Source organism: Copadichromis virginalis, linkage group LG7 (assembly GCF_057382275.1).
Source record: "Copadichromis virginalis isolate Kocher_CV1m ecotype Utaka linkage group LG7, C_Virginalis_male_GT1.1, whole genome shotgun sequence".
NCBI lineage: Eukaryota > Metazoa > Chordata > Actinopteri > Cichliformes > Cichlidae > Copadichromis > Copadichromis virginalis.
Genome location: NC_140624.1, coordinates 63449207 through 63473905, shown reverse-complemented (window position 1 = coordinate 63473905; position 24699 = coordinate 63449207). Strand labels below are relative to the sequence as shown.

The 24699-nt window shown below is 39.9% G+C and overlaps 1 pseudogene; it reads left to right on the top strand.

The window, feature by feature from the left end:
• Positions 1–19104: 19104 nt before the first annotated feature.
• Positions 19105–20619, top strand: LOC146706514 (gamma-interferon-inducible lysosomal thiol reductase pseudogene; annotated as a pseudogene).
• Positions 20620–24699: the final 4080 nt, after the last annotated feature.

Here is a 24699-nt window from a genome sequence, read left to right as displayed (position 1 = left end):
GTAAATGTCATATAAGTGTTACCAGATCTGACAAACAAGAAGTTACCTAATCTTGGATTCAGTTATTCTTGCTTAATCACACTGTAATGGCATGTAATGCTACAGTCACACCAGGGTAAACAGTGTTTGAAGGATACAGCATGACCAAAATTATTGTCACAGTGTATAATGAACTTGGAAGTTTGTTGCCTTTGAAGTGGCTTCTTTGAAAATGGGAATCAGGTCAGTGATCACATCTTCAAAATGAATTTGGTACATCAATATTAAATCTCAAACCTATTCAATTGCAGACTGATATCAGTCTGTTTAAGATTTTAGTTGTGTGCAGTCTGGGCCATTACATCATGTTATGTGTCTCTCTTCATTCATTTGGCCAGTATTTATACTACATTTGATAATCACTGCAAACATACCTTTGTGGAGAGTTTAAATCAGCTCACTTTAGAACAGGCACCCCTTAAGTTGTTTTGTTTTTTTCAAATTTATCTTTCATTTAAGAAGTCTTGTGAGTCTATTATTAAAGCGCTTTTCCATATTCAGATGCTAGAGGGCATTGTGGGTTGGTGGTATAGAGTAGTGTTTCAGGGCAGAGAAAAACCTTTCTGTTGTGAGGTTATCTGTTGCAAACTCAGTGTGTGTACCTCTTCTAGTCTTAAACACTGCACCACATATTGATGACACAGGAGACCAGTTGCCCTCTGACTGCAGACTGAAAGAGCCAACCCCTTTATGATGCTGTTCCCTGTTTCTGTTGGTCTGTCACAAGTCAGGGATTCATTTCCAAACTGTAAAGTCAAACACTGCAGACTTTCTACATCCCCTCTTCCACATTATACTGTATGCTCCCAGTCCTACTATTTTGGTAAAGCGGACACATTATAAGAGTTCCACTATACAGGGAGTGCAGAATTATTAGGCAAATGAGTATTTTGTCCACATCATCCTCTTCATGCATGTTGTCTTTCAAGTATAGGCTTGAAAGCCTACTACCAATTAAGCATATTAGGTGATGTGCATCTCTGTAATGAGAAGGGGTGTGGTCTAATGACATCAACACCCTATATCAGGTGTGCATAATTATTAGGCAACGTCCTTTCCTTTGGCAAAATGGGTCAAAAGAAGGACTTGACAGGCTCAGAAAAGTCAAAAATAGTGAGATATCTTGCAGAGGGATGCAGCAGTCTCAAAATTGCAAAGCTTCTGAAGCGTGATCATCAAACAATCAAGCGTTTCATTCAAAATAGTCAACAGGGTCGCAAGAAGCGTGTGGAAAAACCAAGGCGCAAAATAACTGCCCATGAACTGAGAAAAGTCAAGCGTGCAGCTGCCAAGATGCCACTTGCCACCAGTTTGGCCATATTTCAGAGCTGCAACATCACTGGAGTGCCCAAAAGCACAAGGTGTGCAATACTCAGAGACATGGCCAAGGTAAGAAAGGCTGAAAGACGACCACCACTGAACAAGACACACAAGCTGAAACGTCAAGACTGGGCCAAGAAATATCTCAAGACTGATTTTTCTAAGGTTTTATGGACTGATGAAATGAGAGTGAGTCTTGATGGGCCAGATGGATGGGCCTGTGGCTGGATTGGTAAAGGGCAGAGAGCTCCAGCAAGGTGGAGGTGGAGTACTGGTTTGGGCTGGTATCATCAAAGATGAGCTTGTGGAGCCTTTTCGGGTTGAGGATGGAGTCAAGCTCAACTCCCAGTCCTACTGCCAGTTTCTGGAAGACACCTTCTTCAAGCAGTGGTACAGGAAGAAGTCTGCATCCTTCAAGAAAAACATGATTTTCATGCAGGACAATGCTCCATCACACGCGTCCAAGTACTCCACAGCGTGGCTGGCAAGAAAGGGTGTAAAAGAAGAAAAACTAATGACATGGCCTCCTTGTTCACCTGATCTGAACCCCATTGAGAACCTGTGGTCCATCATCAAATGTGAGATTTACAAGGAGGGAAAACAGTACACCTCTCTGAACAGTGTCTGGGAGGCTGTGGTTGCTACTGCACGCAATGTTGATGGTGAACAGATCAAAACACTGACAGAATCCATGGATGGCAGGCTTTTGAGTGTCCTTGCAAAGAAAGGTGGCTATATTGGTCGCTGATTTGTTTTTGTTTTGTTTTTGAATGTCAGAAACGTATATTTGTGAATGTGGAGATGTTATATTGGTTTCACTGGTAAAAATAAATAATTGAAATGGGTATATATTTGTTTTTTGTTAAGTTGCCTAATAATTATGCACAGTAATAGTCACCTGCACACACAGATATCCCCCTAAAATAGCTAAAACTAAAAACAAACTAAAAACTACTTCCAAAAACATTCAGCTTTGATATTAATGAGTTTTTTGGGTTCATTGAGAACATGGTTGTTGTTCAATAATAAAATTATTCCTCAAAAATACAACTTGCCTAATAATTCTGCACTCCCTGTAGAAACAATTAAAATACAGTGTAATTAGTACTTTTAGCAATTTGATAGATGCCTTTTATTATATTTTTTAACATCAGCATGCTGAAGGACTTGTTTAGAAGGGAGTGCTAATTTATATGCTAATTATGTTTTTCTTTTTGGCCAAGTTGGTGAAAACACTTTATTATCCTCTAATAGATTTTTTAAATGCTTGGTGATCATAGTACCCAAAACTAGCTGCATCAGGTAGTACTTCTGAGAGGATCAGAAGTCCCAGGTATACTGGTATTGTTGGTTGCAGCTGTAGGGGTGACTCTTTCTGAAGCCTCAAGCTGACTGTTTCCTCTCAGATGTAAAAGGCTGATGATTTACAAAACAGGCACTGTGTCGTTCAAATAGATGAGGCTCATCATAAAATAAGAGATACTTTACTCTCTGAGCATTGTTTCTAGTGTCCATTCATTCATTTAGTTTACTCTGGTCTTAATAAAGAGCTTAAGAAGAGATATTGTTAGAACTTAGAAATAGGAGGAGCAATTCAGACGTTAAGTTTTTAATACGTATCGCTGGACAGAAAAAAGTGACAAACCTATTCGTCTTCAAAACAGGTTTGACTGACAGGTTAAAAACTTTGAACACAAGATCCTGAAACTTTACATACATGGCTGTTACATACTGGGATGAGTAGCTTTTGATGTTGGCAGTGTGAGAGCTGAAAATCCCAAAGTCATCCTGTTTTCATCACTGACTGGTTTTAATCACGTGATGGCTTCATGTTACCATGTGCTCTGACTAATGATCGCATAATGTTATGCTTACTCATTTCCTTTAACCCGACAGTCCTGCACAGTGGCGTGTCTAGAAAATTTTTGTTGGGGGGGCCAGGTAGGGGCACAGATTTGGAGAAGGGTGGCAGATTTAATTGGCAGATAATGTTTAAAAAAAAAATTCTACCAACCCTTAACCATAATTCAATAATCCTATAAACCTAATAACCAAATGCACTTTTAACTCTTATTAGAATGAGATTTTAACCACTACGGTGCAAAGTTTTTAGATACTGCGTTGATAAAGTACAAGAGATACAATCAGTGCTTTGTCAGTGTTTACTCAGCATTCAAGGACAGCAATATTTGCATAGTATTTTTACTGACATGTAGTGCACATATGTTTTGGGCAAAAACATTTTTGAATATTAAAATACGAACATTTGTAACAAACAATTGACAAATTAGCCAATGCCAATGCAAAACTTTATCTGCCTGTTAAAAAAAGAAGATAATCTTCTCACAAACTGGTGTTTGATTTTGAAACAGGAAAAAAGTGGGGAAACAAATGAAAAGACTAACATTTGAATAAAACCTGAAAGCAAGTAAATACTTTCTATGCTGCCTTATGGTAAACTTTGGTAATATTGATAAAGAACAACACTGGCTGATGATAAAATACAGTCAGCTGGCATGGTGACACTGCCAGTATTAACCTGCAGGGCTGGACTGGGACAAAAAAATTGGGCATTTTTACTACAGACCGACCCACCAGGTATTAAAGCCATAAAGACTTTGAATGAAAACAAACCCTGTTGTGACAGTGATGTACAGTCTTGTTGGTATATGTATGATTTCTATACATTTTACGTCAGATAAAAACTTTGGTTGTAAGATTTAGATAATTATTTAATAAAAACTAGGTATTTTAAATGAGAATAAGAAAGAAAAGTATTTCTTTGTGCCCCCCTTTCCCTGTTAATGCCCTACCTGGCCCTCTGGCAAAACTTTGCTAGACCCGCCCCTGCACAGTTACCAGCTGTCAGCTACATAAAAAAGGATCCTGGTGTTATTTATCTCTCAGAAACAGTTGATAACTTCAACTCATTCATGTCACCTAAAAGGTAAACCTGTTTCTCCATCACCTGTTCAGCTCTGATGATTCAGTAAGGACATCTCCTGGTTTCATCTTCATGTTTCCCTCTCACCACATATCTAAACAGACATCATGACCAGCAGCTTTACAGCTGTGGCTCCAGCAAACATCAGCTGATACTAGAAATTAATATTAAATACATTCTAACAACAGCTGATCAAGCTTAAACGTGCTGCTGTTGTTTAGCGCAATATCTGCTGGTTTCCTCTTTCTGGCGCAAAGTGGGCGATAAACAAACAAGAGAGAAAAGCCGATCAGCTGATCATTGATCAGTTTCATGATTGAAGTAGCAACAGGAGAGGGAGGGGGAGAGAATGAGAGAAGAGGCAGCTGTGCAGCATAAAGACAGAATAAATCCAGCTTTGTGTCTTTTTCCATTCTAGCTGAAGTCCGGGACAAACCGCGTCTCTTCTCAGCTCAATACGAAACACGTAATATTTTCTCTGATTGAGGGACCATTCCATTTTTTTAAGGAGCCGTTGGCAACTCTACTAACCTTATGAATAAAATAAAGTTCACTATCAGTAACATCATAGCACCCACCCAGCTGTATAAAAACTCCAAGCTGGCTAGAACGCAGTACGAGTTATTGCAACTGACAGTAAAAAGTCAGCAACATGAAAATAAACTCCACCTAAACTTGGTTTATATCTGACCCAGATAGACTGCAGGTCATAACTTCTTACCTGAAGTTCAGTTCACCTGACACTCGGACTGGTGGCTGCTTCTGGTCTCTCCTCCTGCCTCCCCTTCCCTCATCCACCTGTTGCCTCTGTGGAAGCCCCGTCATAGCCACCACCAAACAACTGAGTTATTGCTACACATCGACCAGCATCTGACCAATCCACCACCTCTCATTGTTCATGCCATTACAAAAAAAATAAAAAATAAGTCACTGGGGATATGCCCGATGGCCAGTCCAGCTATGTTAACCTGCAACCAAATTTGCAGCTCCATACAGCAATGTTACGACTTAGATTATATCTTATAACGCATAACTCTTATGTTAGCTGCCCTCAGTAGCATACTGTCTGAAATATTCCACAGCTGCAATAATTCTTTAAGTGTTATTTTTTTCCTTGGGATTCTAATTACACCGAAGTTTACTAAACTCAACAAACTTAATATTACTTACCGGGACATTTATTCTGTCCTCATTTTCTTTCACCGAAAAATTGTTTCCTGCAGTGCCATCTTTCGCGCTTGGCTCTCCTACCTTTGCTAACGTGATGCGCATAGCGCAGAAGCGATGCTGCATTCACTTACACTCGGATATCTGAGCGTCACCGTGAAAACATAATCGGACATTTGATATTTGATTGAATTTTATTGTTTTGCCTTTGGGGTGGCACCTGGGGTGGCCAGTCTGGTTTGGGGGGTGGCCTGTGCCCCCCCAGGCCACCCCGCTGGACACGCCATTGGTCCTGCAATCCTCTTGTCACCGCGCCTCTTTAAGTGATTAAAGCAAAATGAGGATACTTGACGAAACACGATCTAGTCATAGCACATCACCGCTATTCCACCCTCATCTCCACCACCTCATCTATTTTTAACATTTCATTGTCAGTCCTCACAGCTTAAGAATGAAAACTGAAGGCATTTCTCTTTTCAGCCTGCAGATGGCGCTGCAGTCCTTCACTACATCTCATCCTGTTTTTCTGTTTTCCAGCTGCTAAGAAGGCTACAAAGGCTCACCGACCTTTGAAAAAACAGCTGTCCTCGCCAAACTTTCAACGCAAAGAAAAATCTGAGAAAGTGAGTCAGCAGTTTCATGAATATTTCACTGCGGCTCCTTAGTGGAGTCAAACACGGCAGAGTTCAACCCAAATATCTGACACATCTTATCTGTAACCTACAACAGGATGAATTGTTTTTAGCTGGGTCTTATAAATAACTGAAATGCCCTAAATATGGATACAGAACTGACGTTGTAGCATTTTGGTGCATATCTGATATTAGTAGACATCCTACAGGAAAAAGCTGGATTTATTATTGATACTCCACAATATCTTATTGTGTGTCCATAAAAAGATCTCACACACTGACTTACACTTCCTTTTAGATATTCTGTCATAATTGTTGCTTATCTTTTTTACTTCAATTTTACAACATTCATTATTTTGTCTTCAGAATGTGTTTTTTTCCTCCCTCCGTCACAGACCAGGGACAACACGCCTTTCACGTGAGTAGATCTACATGTTTATCCTACTTACAAATTTGCTAAGCAGTAGCTGTGCATTGAAGTTTAATTCTTTAAAATGTAGCTGGAGCTAATATAAGGGTTCAGCACTTTGTATTTTTCTGTATCTTTCTGAGTTAACTTCAATAATTACTTCCTCCAAACCATCAACGTGTCTTTTAGACCCCATTCCTACAAAACTGCTCAAAGAATTCCTGCCATTAATTAATTCTTCGATCTTAAATATGATCAACCTATCTCTAATAATCGGCTATGTACCACAGGCCTTCAAGCTGGCTGTAGTTAAACCTTTACTCAAAAAGCCATCTCTAGACCCAGCAGTCTCAGCTAATTATAGGCCAATCTCCAACCTTCTTTTCATATCAAAAATCCTTGAAAGAGTAGTTGTCAAACAGCTAACAGATCATCTGCAGAGGAATGGTTTATTTGAAGAGTTTCAGTCAGGTTTCAGAGCTCATCACAGCACAGAAACAGCTTTAGTGAAGGTTACAAATGATCTTCTTATGGCCTCTGACAGCGGACTCATCTCTGTGCTTGTCCTGCTAGACCTTAGTGCAGCATTCGATACTGTCGACCATAATATCCTATTAGAGCGATTAGAACATGCTGTAGGTATTACAGGTACTGCACTGCAGTGGTTTGTATCATATCTATCTAATAGACTACAATTTGTTCATGTAAATGGAGAGTCCTCTTCACACACTGAGGTTAATTATGGAGTTCCACAGGGTTCAGTGCTAGGACCAATTCTGTTTACATTATACATGCTTCCCTTAGGCAGTATCATTAGAAGACATAGCATACATTTTCACTGCTATGCTGATGACACCCAGTTCTATCTATCTATGAAGCCAGATAACACACACCAATTAGTTAAACTGCATGAATGTCTTAAAGACATAAAGACCTGGATGGCCACTAACTTTCTGCTTCTTAATTCATATAAAACTGAGGTTATTGTACTCGGCCCTGAAAAGCCTAGAAATATGGTATCTAACCAGATTCGTACTCTGGATGGCATTACCTTGGCCTCCAGTAATGCTGTGAGGAACCTTGGAGTCATTTTTGACCAGGACATGTCCTTCAACGCACATATTAAACAAATATATAAGACTGCTTTCTTCCATTTGCGCAACATCTCTAAAATTAGAAATATCCTGTCTCAGAGTGACGCTGAAAAACTAGTTCATACCTTTATTACTTCCAGGCTGGACTACTGTAATTCATTATTATCAGGATGTCCAAAAAACTCACTGAAAAGCCTTCAGCTAATCCAAAATGCTGCAGCAAGAGTCCTGACAGGGACTAGAAAGAGAGAGCATATTTCTCCTGTTTTGGCTTCCCTTCATTGGCTTCCTGTTAAATCCAGAATTGAATTCAAAATCCTGCTCCTCATATACAAGGTCTTAAATAATCAGGCCCCATCTTATCTTAATGACCTTGTAGTACCATATCACCCTATTAGAGCACTTCGCTCTCGCACTGCAGGCCTACTTGTTATTCCTAGAGTATTTAAAAGTAGAATGGGAGGGAGAGCCTTCAGTTTTCAGGCCCCTCTTCTGTGGAACCAGCTTCCAGTTTGGATTCGGGAGACAGACACTATCTCTACTTTCAAGATTAGGCTTAAAACTTTCCTTTTTGCTAAAGCATATAGTTAGGGCTGGACCAGGTGACCCTGAATCCTCCCTTAGTTATGCTGCAATAGACATAGGCTGCCGGAGGATTCCCATGATGCATTGACTTTTTCCTTTCCAGTCACCTTTCTCACTCACTATGTATTAACAGACCTCTCTGCATTGAATCATATATGTTATTAACCTCTGTCTCTCTTCCACAGCATGTCTTTTATCCTGTCTTCCTTCTCTCACCCCAACCGGTCGCAGCAGATGGCCCCGCCCCTCCCTGAGCCTGGTTCTGCCAGAGGTTTCTTCCTGTTAAAAGGGAGTTTTTCCTTCCCACTGTCGCCAAAGTGCTTGCTCATAGGGGGTCATATGATTGTTGGGTTTTTCTCTGTATCTATGAAGCGCCTTGAGACGACTTTTGTTGTGATTTGGCGCTATATAAATAAAATTGAATAAAATTGAATTGAATTGAATTCATAGACTGTATAGAAAAGATGGATGAAGCCACCATGTTCTCAGTAACTTGTTGTTGAAGTCCTGTTGTGAGGGGTGTGTCATTGCCTTTACAGTCTTGGTGTTTTAAAACTGGCCGTGGCTCCGACTGAAACAGAATTCATGTTGCCACATCTGTGTTTGTTTGCATATTTGGCTAGAAGGAATGAAGCATTATGGGTATTCAAGCTATCCAGACTTCACTTCAATTAAAAATTTCTTTGTCTAGCATTACTCGGATCTTGTCTGTGGCAGAAGAGCCACAGAGAACGATAGTACCCCATAGACCAGCTGGTGCCCTCTGGTGACGGTAAACAGTTATAACAGGTAAACCAGTCCTGGGTAGAAACCAGTGGATCCGCTGAGCTCAGCTTTTAGGGTTTGTCATTAGGTGGTAGTTAGGGCCATATCATACCGTTCACAGTAATACTGGTATAATGTTGGGCAACGATAAGAAAATGAAATATCGCGATAGAATATGGGTAAAACGCGCATGCGCAGTGCCTTTGTTTTCATACGCACATGGCGGAAAAAGCTTGGCGGTGACGGAGAATGAGAAGGGCGAAAGCGGATCGTTGAATGAAACGAATGAACCAGAATTGGTTTGTAAAAATTCTGCAACTTCAGTGTGGAACTGGTTTAGCTTTCGTCCGTCAGATACACAACAAAGCACTATTTTTGGTAGCGCATGCTAGCGGGCCGTCGTTATTATTGTGTTTTTTGGAAAATACGGCACACTTAAAATCAATCCTTTGATTTTTCTGAAAATCCACAGTGCCCCATTATAATCCTGTATGCCTTATGTATAAATTCTGGTTGTGTTTACTGACCTCGAAACGATTTTATCTAGTACACGGAGCTCAAAAATCTAATAAAGTTGTTGAGTTGTAAAGTATTTTGCCTAGTGTCAGTTATATCGTCAGTTATATTGTTATCGCAAATTTTCAAATGTATATCGTGATAAATATTTTTGGTCATATCGCCCTGCTCTAGTGGTAGTACTTGGTACCAGGTAATGTTTTTGTAGTTTCTTAGCTGAGTTTCCAAGTGATCCAAATCAATTTGAATACAGACATCAACAGATTGCATGCCACCGATTGGCCAGTCAGTGGCTTCAGACTCCTTCACAAAAATCAAAACTGACATTTTTGAAATCCGGCAGTGAGGGAAATAGCGACACAAAACCCACCTCCGACCTTCAGCCCAACCAGTCTGGTTTTAACATTAGAACTTTCTTTTTTGATAAGGCTTATGGTCAGGGCTGGATCAAGTGACCCAGAATCCTACCTTAGTTACCATGCAATAGGCTTAGGCTCTTGGGGTTTCCCACGATGCACTGTTTCTACTTTACTCACCTCTTTGCACTCTCTGTGTTTATACACCCCTCTGCATTTAATTCTTAGTTATTATCAATCTAAGCTGTCCTCCACAGTTTCTTTTCTCCTGCCTCATGCCCAGCCGGTGGTGGCAGATGGCCGCCCCTCCCTGAGCCTGGTTCTGCCGGAGATTTCTTCCTGTTAAAAGGGAATTTTTTTCTTCCCACTGTCACCAGGTGCTTACCTGAAGGGGGTCATTTGATTGTTGGAGTTTTCTCTGTATTATTGTAGGAACTATGCCTTACAATATAAAGTGTCCTGAGGCCACTGTTGTTGGGACCTGGTACTATATAAATAAAGTTTAATTTTAAGTTGATATAGTGACTGTTCTGAGACACAGTCCCAGTCAGTAATCATTTTGCCATCTTTATGTGGAAGTTAGCAGGATCTGACTTTTGGTAGCAAGAATGTCAACAGCAACTAGTCAGAGGTGTGTTGCGGTGTTTTGTTTTGAAATGTTTCTCCTTCAGTCTGTGTTTGCGCCATGTTCACTGCATGTGGGAAGGCGCTCTGTGTCCTGATTGGTTTTCGTCACAGGCACAAGTTATTTTGACTTAGGAGTTCCAGGTAAGGTGTGGAGAATCAGGTCAGGACATTGTCCTTGGCTGCCTTTTCTCACACTTACAGTGGGGCAAAAAGGTATTTAGTCAGCCACCGATTGTGCAAGTTCCCCCACCTAAAATGATGACAGAGGTCAGTAATTTGCACCAGAGGTACACTTCAACTGTGAGAGACAGAATGTGAAAAAAAACAAAAACAAAAAAAAAAAAAATCCATGAATCCACATGGTAGGATTTGTAAAGAATTTATTCGTAAATCAGGGTGGAAAATAAGTATTTGGTCAATAACAAAAATACAACTCAATACTTTGTAACATAACCTTTGTTGGCAATAACAGAGGTCAAACGTTTACTATAGGTCTTTACCAGGTTTGCACACACAGTAGCTGGTATTTTGGCCCATTCCTCCATGCAGATCTTCTCGAGAGCAGTGATGTTTTGGGGCTGTCGCCGAGCAACACGGACTTTCAACTCCCGCCACAGATTTTCTATGGGGTTGAGGTCTGGAGACTGGCTAGGCCACTCCAGGACTTTCAAATGCTTCTTACGGAGCCACTCCTTTGTTGCCCGGGCGGTGTGTTTTGGATCATTGTCATGTTGGAAGACCCAGCCTCGTTTCATCTTCAAAGTTCTCACTGATGGAAGGAGGTTTTGGCTCAAAATCTCACGATACATGGCCCCATTCATTCTGTCCTTAACACGGATCAGTCGTCCTGTCCCCTCGGCAGAAAAACAGCCCCATAGCATGATGTTTCCACCCCCATGCTTCACAGTAGGTATGGTGTTCTTGGGATGCAACTCAGTATTCTTCTTCCTCCAAACACGACGAGTTGAGTTTATACCAAAAAGTTCTACTTTGGTTTCATCTGACCACATGACATTGTCCCAATCCTCTGCTGTATCATCCATGTGCTCTCTGGCAAACTTCAGACGGGCCTGGACATGCACTGGCTTCAGCAGCGGAACACGTCTGGCACTGCGGGATTTGATTCCCTGCCGTTGTAGTGTGTTACTGATGGTGACCTTTGTTACTTTGGTCCCAGCTCTCTGCAGGTCATTCACCAGGTCCCCCCGTGTGGTTCTGGGATCTTTGCTCACCGTTCTCATGATCATTTCGACCCCACGGGATGAGATCTTGCGTGAAGCCCCAGATCGAGGGAGATTATCAGTGGTCTTGTATGTCTTCCATTTTCTGATGATTGCTCCCACAGTTGATTTTTTTCACACCAAGCTGCTTGCCTATTGTAGATTCACTCTTCTCAGTCTGGTGCAGGTCTACAATACTTTTCCTGGTGTCCTTCGAAAGCTCTTTGGTCTTGGCCATGGCGGAGTTTGGAGTCTGACTGTTTGAGGCTGTGGACAGGTGTCTTTTATACAGATGACGAGTTCAAACAGGTGCCATTCATACAGGTAACGAGTGGGGGACAGAAAAGCTTCTTACAGAAGACGTTACAGGTCTGTGAGGGCCAGAGATTTTCCTTGTTTGAGGTGACCAAATACTTATTTTCCACCCTGATTTACGAATAAATTCTTTACAAATCCTACCATGTGAATTCATGGATTTTTTTTTCACATTCTGTCTCTCACAGTTGAAGTGTACCTCTGGTGCAAATTACTGACCTCTGTCATCATTTTAAGTGGGGGAACTTGCACAATCGGTGGCTGACTAAATACTTTTTTGCCCCACTGTATGAGTAAGTGGGACAGCTCTCGCTCTATGCGCTACAACCAGGATGCTCAGCGAGAGGAAGGTAAAGGAGGACTCATTGATGCTTTTCTATTTTAAGCCACTGAGTCAGACTACGTTCTTTCAGTCTTGCATTAACCACTTTTTTTGCATGTTAACCAGACCAGCGCCGCATGGTGGAGATCATTGGCTACCTGACAAAGATGAGGTTTGGAGACCAGGAACAGAGTAAATCCAAGGATACTAAAGAGGTGGCTGTTTATTTACTGTACACCTAAAATGAGATTGATTGTCAGGGTGCAGGAAATGTGACTTTGACCAGGATTTATGGTCTTTCTTCACATCATGTGGTCAAGATTGGTGCTGAGCTGTCAGACCTGCTGTCCTTGTTTTTGCAGCTGCCTCATGTTGGATTGTTTTTCTTCCGGACTCTCTCTCTCTCTCTCTGTGTGTGTGTGTGTGTGTGTGTGTGTGTGTGTGTGTGTAGATAGATAGATAGAGTGATTTACATATATAAGTACATATCTCTTTATTGTACCTGCATAGTCCATATTTCTTCTATTTTTGCAAAGCATTATTGCTGTTAGGTATGCTGCATGTGTTCATTTGTTCCTGCCTTGTGTACTCTGCTGCAGTAACAATTTGAATTTCCCAACTTATCTGAACTGTATCTAAACCCAGCTGATATCTGGCTAAATTTTCTGGTGAGCATCCAAATCACACTGGACTGAAGTTTACACTGTATAATGCCTGATTTCTTGTAAATATTTAACAAAATATATATTGATAAAATGCTTAACAAGCCACAGTGAACAATGGAAAATAAAATTTAAATTAATAAATTAATAACACTCAAAAATATCTTTTTTTAGAGATGTCTTAACCTGGTTAAGCTGTACCATCCAGATGAAGTCGTGAGCCAAAGATCCTTTAAGTTTCATCTAATGAACTTACCTTTTCCTACATATGAGAAATGATCTGGTGTGAAGTAAATTGGGTTTGTATATATGTAGCCTCAGATGAGCATGAAACTTCATTTTTGACCTGCTTAATAGCAGTCTCAAATATTAAAGTCTATTAAATCAATTAACCAATGCAGCAGCTGAAATATGACACCAAAGGCCACTCTTAATACAGACAGAAGTCGGGTAGTCAAAAATCTCTTATTCTGCTTTTTGTATTCTGAACTTCTTGAGTGGACAGCCAACAATCCTACAAATAGACTAGAGGATGTGCCTGAAATGTTTGTTAAAACAAATAACTGGACCTTACTTGTTAAGCTCAATGTTCTGACTGTTACATGGAGTCTTTCAGGTTGTTTTACGTTTACTATCACAAATGAATGTTTTTTCCCCTAATGAATATACATTTTAGGTCTAAAGTGTCTAAAATCTGCAGTTTTGGAATTTTTCATGTGGGATGACAAAATGAAAAAACAAAGAAAAAAAAACACTCCAAAAAAACAGGTGATACATGTGATGAAGGATTGACATAATTTGATTCATAAGACTTTATTTGATATTCACATATTCCCCTGCCACAGACAGAAGCATCAAAAATGTGCGCTGGGAGCGTCATGGCATGGATTTCTACAGCCAAGCAAATCTATATGTATGTGGCCAAGAACCTTAGTCCATGTAGGGTATCTTAGCACAGTTTACTTGTGTCAGCTAGTGGGAGGGCAGAGAGGGCAGCCTTTAAATTGTTTTATTGTAGAGTGACAGGAACTGCCTATGAGCTTCTAATCAGGCAGAAATATTGATGAACATGAGCTATTTATTTTTCCTTTCCAGGTGCAGTGTGATTCTTCCCAAAGATGGGCACATTTTGAATGTAAAAAATATAAGGAGAGCAACCGAGAATATAAATGCAAAAAATGTGAGGAAAACATGTAACAACTTCTAATAAAAACAGCTGTCTTTCCCCCTCCATTTCTCCTTGTATTCTGTGTCAACATTAGATGAATGTGTGCGGGAGGCATGTTTTTAAGTGTGATTTGGCCATCTGAACGTCCTACCTATAGATATGTACGATGGAGGCATAAACCATATCTCCTGTAGTTTACAAGCAGAAAGCTGATTGTTAGCTACTTACTTAAAGAATTAAATCTTTCTTCATGTTGCACTGACAGACCTTCTCCAGGATGGGAAAAATATGCTCTCTCTTTCAGAGGCAACATGGCTTTCTGATTTTGTGGAAACTTGTGGTCACTTTGAGAGGACTTTCTGTGTTGTCCATCTCCCTTTTCTGTCTGTGTGCAAGTAAACCAAGATAACAGAAAATTACCCACAGTCATTTTTGACCATTTTGTCCCAATCGGCCCATGAAAGAAATGAGGCTGGATGCAGCAAACAAATATTATTACTATCCAAAATTATTTTCCAAAATTATGTGGTGCGTGCTCTTAACCTTTAACCACAGGGATCATCCATAATCTCACAGCTGTGTACATGATTTAAATATTGCTAATCAAATTACAGTTGAACTTTGCACAAAAACATTTCGTAATTTTATATGTAAAAAGAAATGCAAAATACTTTTTTATTTGAAAAGTATTTGTCAGATGGAATCAGCAATATGGCATAGTGGGAAGCAATCACCAGAAAATAATTCAATTTCAAAGGCACATCGCACTGAAACAGTTAAATTTCGTGCATGTAAAATTAACACCGTGCATGCTTAAAATTTAAGGACACAAAACAGGCATCACACGTGGGTGTCTGCGTGGCAAGCACTGCAGCAGTTTAATGCTCTTGTGTGTAACTTTGCTTTCAAAGCTGAAATCAGTTTAATTTCTGACAGTATGGAAGGCAGAAAAAAACAAAGAGGAAGACTGGCAGTGTAATTACAACAAATGACTTCATAGAAATCCTCAAAAGTGGCAGATTCAGACAAACAAAAACATTCTCCACATTTTAGCAATTCAAGATAAACTGGATCAATTTTAAACATTAAATTTGTACTCTACATCAGGACATGCATGTCATCACCTTTCTGTGGTCCTTCTTTGCTGAAGAATTTAAAAGTATTATTCATTCTATAGCTAAATAAATATCTATTATTATCAAAAATTATTTGCTATTTGCTGACAATGACAAGTGATGGAGGATTTTTTTTCCTAATCATTTCTTTAGGAAAAGAAGCAATCAAACACTTCAGTACAAACAAAACTGTATTACTGAAAAATTTGCACAAAATATCAAAATGGAATGGTAAACAGGCTGGCTCAAATGTGCTTTTCTACTCCGAGTGCTCTACATAACTTGCCTCATTCACACAAGCACTTTTTTTCTAACATTCACAGAAATTCATATTTCCATGGATTCATCAAAGAGCAGCTTGGGGTTAATATCTTGCCCAAGGATACAGGGAGTGCAGAATTATTAGGCAAATGAGTATTTTGTCCACATCATCCTCTTCATGCATGTTGTCTTACTCCAAGCTGTATAGGCTCGAAAGCCTACTACCAATTAAGCATATTAGGTGATGTGCATCTCTGTAATGAGAAGGGGTGTGGTCTAATGACATCAACACCCTATATCAGGTGTGCATAATTGTTAGGCAACGTCCTTTCCTTTGGCAAAATGGGTCAAAAGAAGGACTTGACAGGCTCAGAAAAGTCAAAAATAGTGAGATATCTTGCAGAGGGATGCAGCAGTCTCAAAATTGCAAAGCTTCTGAAGCGTGATCATCAAACAATCAAGCGTTTCATTCAAAATAGTCAACAGGGTCGCAAGAAGCGTGTGGAAAAACCAAGGCGCCAAATAACTGCCCATGAACTGAGAAAAGTCAAGCGTGCAGCTGCCAAGATGCCACTTGCCACCAGTTTGGCCATATTTCAGAGCTGCAACATCACTGGAGTGCCCAAAAGCACAAGGTGTGCAATACTCAGAGACATGGCCAAGGTAAGAAAGGCTGAAAGACGACCACCACTGAACAAGACACACAAGCTGAAACGTCAAGACTGGGCCAAGAAATATCTCAAGACTGATTTTTCTAAGGTTTTATGGACTGATGAAATGAGAGTGAGTCTTGATGGGCCAGATGGATGGGCCCGTGGCTGGATTGGTAAAGGGCAGAGAGCTCCAGTCCGACTCAGACGCCAGCAAGGTGGAGGTGGAGTACTGGTCTGGGCTGGTATCATCAAAGATGAGCTTGTGGGGCCTTTTCGGGTTGAGGATGGAGTCAAGCTCAACTCCCAGTCCTACTGCCAGTTTCTGGAAGACACCTTCTTCAAGCAGTGGTACAGGAAGAAGTCTGCATCCTTCAAGAAAAACATGATTTTCATGCAGGACAATGCTCCATCACACGCGTCCAAGTACTCCACAGCGTGGCTGGCAAGAAAGGGTATAAAAGAAGAAAAACTAATGACATGGCCACCTTGTTCACCTGATCTGAACCCCATTGAGAATCTGTGGTCCATCATCAAATGTGAGATTTACAAGGAGGGAAAACAGTACACCTCTCTGAACAGTGTCTGGGAGGCTGTGGTTGCTGCTGCACGCAATGTTGATGGTGAACAGATCAAAACACTGACAGAATCCATGGATGGCAGGCTTTTGAGTGTCCTTGCAAAGAAAGGTGGCTATATTGGTCGCTGATTTGTTTTTGTTTTGTTTTTGAATGTCAGAAATGTATATTTGTGAATGTGGAGATGTTATATTGGTTTCACTGGTAAAAATAAATAATTGAAATGGGTATATATTTGTTTTTTGTTAAGTTGCCTAATAATTATGCACAGTAATAGTCACCTGCACACACAGATATCCCCCTAAAATAGCTAAAACTAACAACTACTTCCAAAAACATTCAGCTTTGATATTAATGAGTTTTTTGGGTTCATTGAGAACATGGTTGTTGTTCAATAATAAAATTATTCCTCAAAAATACAACTTGCCTAATAATTCTGCACTCCCTGTATGTGTAATGCAGACTAGAGTCGAACCCTCAGCCTTATAATTGGTAGATGCTAGCTGTGTTTCCATACAAAGCCCAGGTTGTAACTGATCTCAAAGGAGTGAAAGCTCAACCTAAATCATCAGTAGAAAAGCTGCTGACACACCCATATAACATAGAGAACCACAGCCTTCAATGAGTATGAAATGAGCACAGCTTTCAGCAACAATTGCCAACTGTGGCCACAAGATGGAGGCAATATAAAGGATGGAGGTGAACAGATGAGGAGCTGAAAGGAGAGATCAATTTACTTTGGTACATTTCAATTTATGTATATCTTTAGGTTTGTCTTGATGGAATGCCATTGCCTTGGTGGGTGGCTGTAGGTTCGGAGGTTATCTACCAATCGGAAGGTTGTTTGATCACTTGCTGCTCCGGTCTGAAGAAAGCAGAAAAAAGTGCTTGTATGAATGGGTGAATGAGGCAAGATGTAAGAGCGCTTTGAGTGCTCTGGTAGAATACCTCCGCTCTATTTATGATTCTAAAAAACTCACAATGAGGCATAAAAAAAAGGCAAATGAAGAAGGTTGGTGTGCAAAGTATCTGGCAGAGTAGCATATAAAGGCTCAAGCAGCTTACATAGCATATGAGATTTTACTTATACAATCTGAGAGTTATCAGCTATAGATATATATAATGTCAAAAGTCTTCCATAACATTAGAAAAAAATGTGTCCAGGGGTTTGGAAGTATCTATGCAGTAATGCATACAGAAAATTTACTTAAAAATCAGAATGGTGTCAACTTCTTTAGGACTCCATTTCCACAGAGATGCAGGCAACTGCACACAGCAATAAGTGGGTTATCAAAATGATCCCTTACCTTTTACTACATTTGGATTTGCATGTCACTGCTCTGTCCTTGGATTAGGAAAGGAGTCTCCTCCAAAATATAATCAAAAAAGATCCAGAGTCCTGTTTGCAGGGTTTTCTGTGGTAGTATTAAGGATTTTATGTCCATATGTTGAACTTACCAACCCAGAGAGTGTGTCTCAGGACAATTACTGAAGTTCATTTACCTTTTTTGGTGATCACAGTTTCAAGCAACCCTTGCTGTGTGGAGAAACTGATGGCGTGCATTGCTCAGGTGTAATTTTGGTCCATTCTTCCAGACAACCAGTATTCAAATCCTGAAGGTTCAGTTGGCCCCTTCTATAAACTCTGAGCTGTAGAGAGCACAAAAGGGGCCAACTCAGCAACAGAAGTGGTTGGTTTTGCATAGTGCTTTTAGCAGTTCTAGTACTTTTAATTCCTTTCTCTGAAACCAATTGAGACTTTCTTTGGCTGTGTGTTTTGAGATTGTTGTTCTACCATGATCTTTGCCACTTTCAAAAAAGCTTCCTGTGCATGCAAATGTCTAAAAATATTTGTGAATTTCTCTCTCTGTCAAAGCATCCAAATCATCCAGATCCACAAATAGAGGATGCGTTAAAGCGCCAGTGTAAAGCTGGGGCATGTGGGCTTCCACTTGCGTTACCTATATGAAAACAGAACTTTTAGTTTCAAAGGAAAAGCAGAGATTTGAAAATCTATAAACGCTCTACAATACTGAATACATGCTAACAAATGATTATGGGCATATGGCTTAAAAAAGGTACTGGGTAATGGTGTGGTAGTTTATCTGCTGGGGAAACCATAGACCAAGGGTTCCCAACTCCAGTCCTCAAGAGCTAATTTCCTGCAGCTTTTAGATGCAGCATTACTCCAACACAGCTGGATCAAATGGTTAAATTGCCTCTTCAGCATGTCATCAAGGTTGGGGTTAGAGAGATGAAGGAGCAACCTCGGGGAATTAGGTGGATGGTGAAATTCAGGTGACCTAACAGTGAAAGCAGATACCATTTAGAGATAGAAGTGAGAAAGAGAAACGTGGATTCCTTTGCAGATGCCAACATGAAGCGCTCGGGAATCCTGGCTGTGCTTTTGCTCGTCTGTACTGAACGGAGCGGTTTCGGGATGTGTCATCCCAAACCGGCCTGTCGCTACCCTCCCTCCCAGTGGTGTAGGTCCCTGGAAATAGCGATAGAATGCAGGGTGGAGAAACAGTGTATGGAGGTTAATGCTACCAGGTCAAACCAGGCTGTCCCTGGAGTATCTGTCACACTGTACTATGAGAGTCTGTGTCCAGACTGCAGAGAATTTATCACTCAGCAGCTTTTCCCCACCTGGACAATGCTGCAGGACATCATGGCTGTCACACTGGTGCCCTATGGGAATGCTAAGGAGCTTCGCTCAGCAAACTCTCCCTTCACTTGTCAGCACGGAGAGTCTGAATGCAGAGGAAACATGATCGAGGCCTGCATCCTCAATTTAACCGAACACTCTCTTGCATTTCACATCATCTACTGCATGGAGTCATCTGCAGATGTTCTGAGCGCTGCGCAGTCTTGTCTCCGGCTCTATGCTCCCTCTGTGCCCTGGTCCAGAGTTGACTCGTGTGTCAAAGGAGATCTGGGATACCAGCTGATGCGTGCCAACGCTCTTATGACCAGAGCCCTGAACCCTGCACACACACATGTGCCCTGGATAACCTTCAATGGGGAATACACAGAAGAGAATGAAGACAAAGCAATGTTGTCCCTTTTCCAACTGGTTTGTCATCTCTACAAGGGGATGAAACCTCCAGCCTGCACTGGAGCTCCCGTCCGGCTTGACAGAAGCTTCTGCTGAACATGAAAAATAAAGTTATATGTCAGTCCTACAGGTAAACAGCCAAATGTGACACGTTAAATTAGCCATACTAATGATTAGTTTGTTTCAGTGTTGTCGTTAATACTATGAAAATGTAAGCATATAGAGTATTATAACTTTCTTGTTTAACAGAGCAGATAACTAAGTTGTCTCTTAATTCAAATATATTTTATAATAACAAATGCAGCCAAACACAGAATAAAAATTTCCATATAATTAATTGGCATTTTCCACTTAAAACACCCTGAACTCCCAAGACTCTTTTGGCTTAAAATGCGAAACAAAAATATATTTAATTTCTCTGACAAAAACATTGGAGTGGCAGGTGGATACATACTTGTGAAGTATACTTGATTTTTAGGCTCCAGAACATAAAATCAGACATCCTATGTTACAGTACTTTGTATCGACAGACACATCTGAAGAATAAATATCTCTATAGAAGTTTGCACGACACAGAGGCTGAAAGAACAAGACTGCATGGACGTGGGTGGAGGCGGTGTCAGTGCAACACGGTCTCTGTGTAGAAGCGGGAACGCTCCCGCTCACCGACACAGATGGCGCTGTATGGCACTGACGTGTTCCTGCAAAGATCCCCGGTGCTGAGTTTAACCTGCTGTAACTCCTCAGACTGTTCAGTGCTGAGCAAATTACACCTGCTGTCAGAAAACTGTTGCTGTATATCTACTTAAAGTATCACACAGGATAAAAATATGAGCTTTTAATTTGTTCGTTTTTGTGTTACAATAAGAGAAAATAATGACTAACTGGAAACACATTATTTGTGTGCCAAAAAGAAGAAGAAAAAACAAAAAGAGAAAGAGAAATGACTCTATGTCCAAATAGATGCCACTGCAACAGAGATGAATGGGATGAAATATCTGTGAAATATCAAAAACTGTGGGTATCAAAAACTGAGCAATATGAGGAAAAATAAAACATTATAATGACAGATATTAGCCATAATGGTTACGTCAGCAATACACACAAATCACATTGCAAACACATGATGTTTTAGGGAAGCTCAAAGCATCTTTTTCGAAACTTCCTTCTATTAAAAGACACCATCAGCATTTGGGATGGAAGGCATGTGAGGAAACGCTTAGTTTAGTAAGTTTAGTGAGGAATGAGGCAAGAATACAATTCCTGCCTGTGAAATGTTAAATGAGGACAACAGATTTCACAGCGTAGTCAGATGAGGAGCTGTCGTGGTCTGCGGCTATCTGGCCTTTTTTCCCTTCATTATTTATAAAGACATCATGTGTCTCCTCAGGAAGAGAGAACGTCTTTATCATCCAAATTTACCAAATCCATAAAAAAAATGGATGACCAGCATTGAATGTCACAACTAAAATGTTTCATATCCTGACATTGCAGTGCGATCTGCCTTTTTAAAGTTAGTGTGAGCTGTGTGGAACACACATGTATTTACAGTACAATTAATGTGAAAAAAAGTGAAATACATTTTTAAAACGGCACAGTTTTTCATAGTACATCTCAAGCCATTCATACTCCGTGTTGTAAATGATGGTGCAGTGGTAAAAATATTATTGTGTTTTAGATAAAATAAAGGTGAGATTCAGTTATTTTTTAGTGCGGTCAAATGTCAAATATGGGGTCAGGGAGACACACTTTAATCCTTCAGGGCCTTTTAGGCAGTCAACAGTTGTACGACTGCCTCAGAGTGTCGGCAGTCATACATATATTGTTTCCAACTAAATCTAGTTGTTTGTCTTTAAGAAAATGAAGTGAGAGTTGCGCCTGTTCATCAACAAATAACACAGCACTTTCACATCAGACAACAAATACAATGTTAAAGAGACTCAATTAAAAGAAATACATAAATTCAAGTACAGGTGCTTCATTAACTGACAATGTTTCATGAATGTAAACAAATTTATTTACACTTGAGGTGTATATTATTATTATTATTATTATTATTATTATTATTATTATTATTATTATTAGTAGTAGTAGTAGTAGTAGTAGTAGTAGTAGTAGTAGTAGTAGTAGTAGTATATTATAATATTGTTATAATTGTTGCAGCCACATGACATTACTGGTCTTGTTCAAAGAGCCTTGTGTTGATGCCTGCATGTAACCTGTCTTTCTGTCTGTATCAAGAAGTTGTCGAAATTATTTTGTTGAAATGAAATATATTTTGGAAAAAGAATATCTGATTCTAAAGTGAGGCAACTTTAATTATAATGGCAAGCAAAAACTAAAAGAGCTTTTTCTTATCCTTTTTATTTTAACTAGGTCTTCCAAACTGGAAATGTACTCTCAGAAGTGGCCTTGTATCTTTTAAACTGTATGTCAGCAGAAAAATAACCGGATAGTTGGTTTTGAACAATAGCTGTAATCTCAGAAACACTGCCCAATCCTGTTTCCTCCTCTTAAAGAACATTTCCACATACAAGTACTGCCTATTCAGAAGTGACCTTAAAAGACACATCCTCAATAATATAAGAATTAATTGTTTAAGTGACTTCTTAATATAAAAAGCCCTTAAACAATAACAATAAGACAATAACTTCTATCCTGTTTTTCATGTGTATCTGTGACATTTCATTTCAGTATTTGAGCACCATCTTTTGTAATACCTCTTCAATGGGTTTTGCATCCTGTTCAAATGTCTTCCTCAATCTTTAATTACTTCCATTTCCCTTTCCCATACCAATTGTTTTATTTATTTATTTATTTATAAGTTCCTGATAGCCCTGTGACAGACTGACAACCTGTCCAGGGTGTATCCTGCCTATCGCCCTATGGTGGCTGGGATAGGTTCCAGCCACCCTGCGACCCTGAGTTGGATAAAGAAAATGGAACGGTGGAAGTTCCCGATGTTTTCCACAAGATATCTGGTGAAACAACCCTGAACTATCAATTTGTTAAGTGTGAGGTCTTTAGTCATTTCCTCGTCCAAATTCTTAATTTTTCCAGAAGCACACTAAGAGTTACACCTTGAAGAGTTACACCTTTGTTGTAGTTTGCTGCTATAAAATTCTTTTACTTCCAATATAAAATTATCATTCTGGCTATTTTATTGTAATAAAACTACAACACTTCCATAATAAAGTTAAACGTTAACACTTACATTTGCTAGCTGGTTGACACGTAAATTAGTGTCCCCCATCAGAGTCAGAAAGGAAGATAAAACAGATTATACCTAATAATGAGACTGACAAGCCTGTGATAACATAAGCAGTATCAGTTTCACAGTCTGACTGCTCTTCATGTCCATTCTCAAAGCACCAGCATGGCAAGAGCAATAAAAGTCAACTTGAGCTTGACAAATGGACTTCAGGAACCAAAAACCGATGACCATGTATCTTTTACATACAGTGCATCCAGAAAGTATTCACAGCGCTTCATTTGTTCCACATTTTGTCATATTACAGCGTTATTCCAAAATGGATTAAATTAATTGTAACCTTAAAATATTAGACACAGTACGCCATAGGGACAACGTGAAAATGTTTGCTTAAAAACTCATTTAATAAATATGTTTATTTAATAAACAAACCAAAAAAGTATTCTAAAAAGTACATAAGTATTCACAGCCTTTTCCATGATACTAAGAATTAAGCTCAGGTGCATCCTGATTCCACTAATCACCTAGCGTAAAATGTTACGCTTTGGGAGTGAGAACGTGTTGAATCATCTGTCCGATGTTTCTACAACTTGATTGGAGTCCATCTCTGGTAATTTCAGTTGACTTGACATCATTTGGAAAGGCATAAACTGGTCCATCAGATGACAGTGCATGTCAAAGGACTAACCAAGCCATGAAGCCCAAAGAATTGCCTGTAGATGTCCAGGACAGGTTTGTATCAAGGCACAGATCTGGGGAAGGGTACAGAAAAAATTCTGCAGCATTGAGGGTCCCAATGAGCACATCGTTTTACGTTATCCATCAATGGATGATGTAGCTCCTCAGTAAAAGCACTTTGAGGTGAGTGTTATTGTGATTTGGTGCTATGTAAGTAAAATTTAATTGAACTGAAATACAAGGTACACGACAGCCTGCCTGGAGTTTGCCTAAAGGAACCTGAAAGGCTCTTAGACATAAGAAACAAAATTCTCTGGTCTGATGAACCAAACATTGAACTCTTTGACCTGAATACCAAACGTCATGCCTGAAGGAAACCAAGCACAGCAGCATTATGCCTTGGGAATGTTTTTCAGCAGCAGGAACGATGAGGGGAAAGATGAATGCAGCAATGCATAGCATTATGCTTGATACAACTTGCTCCAGAGCGCTTGGACTAAGGCAAAGGGTTATATTCCAACAGGACAATGATCCCACATAGCCAAGATAACAAAGGAGTGGCTTTGGGACCACTCTGTGAATGTCCTTGAGTGGCCAAGCCAGATGCTAGACTTGAACCTGATTTAACATATCAGGAGAAATCTGAAAACCAGTGCCCTCCATCCAACTTGATGGAGCTTGCTTGACAAGTGCTACAAAAAAGAATGTGAGAAACTGCCCAAAAATAGGTGTGCCAAACTTGAAGCATCATACTCAAAAAATACTTGTTGCTGTAATTGCTGCCAAAGGTGCTAGCAATGAGCCTAGGCTTTGAATACTTATGTACATGTTAGGGGTGGCTGTAGCTGGTCAATCCCTGGTTGCTCCAGTCTAATATCCTTGGGCAACATACTAACCCCAAATTGCTCTGCTATGTGTTCATCAGCGTATGAATGTGTGTGTGAATGTTAGATAGAAAGAACTTATGTAGAAAACACACAGAAAAAAGAGTATTGTATGTGTAAGTA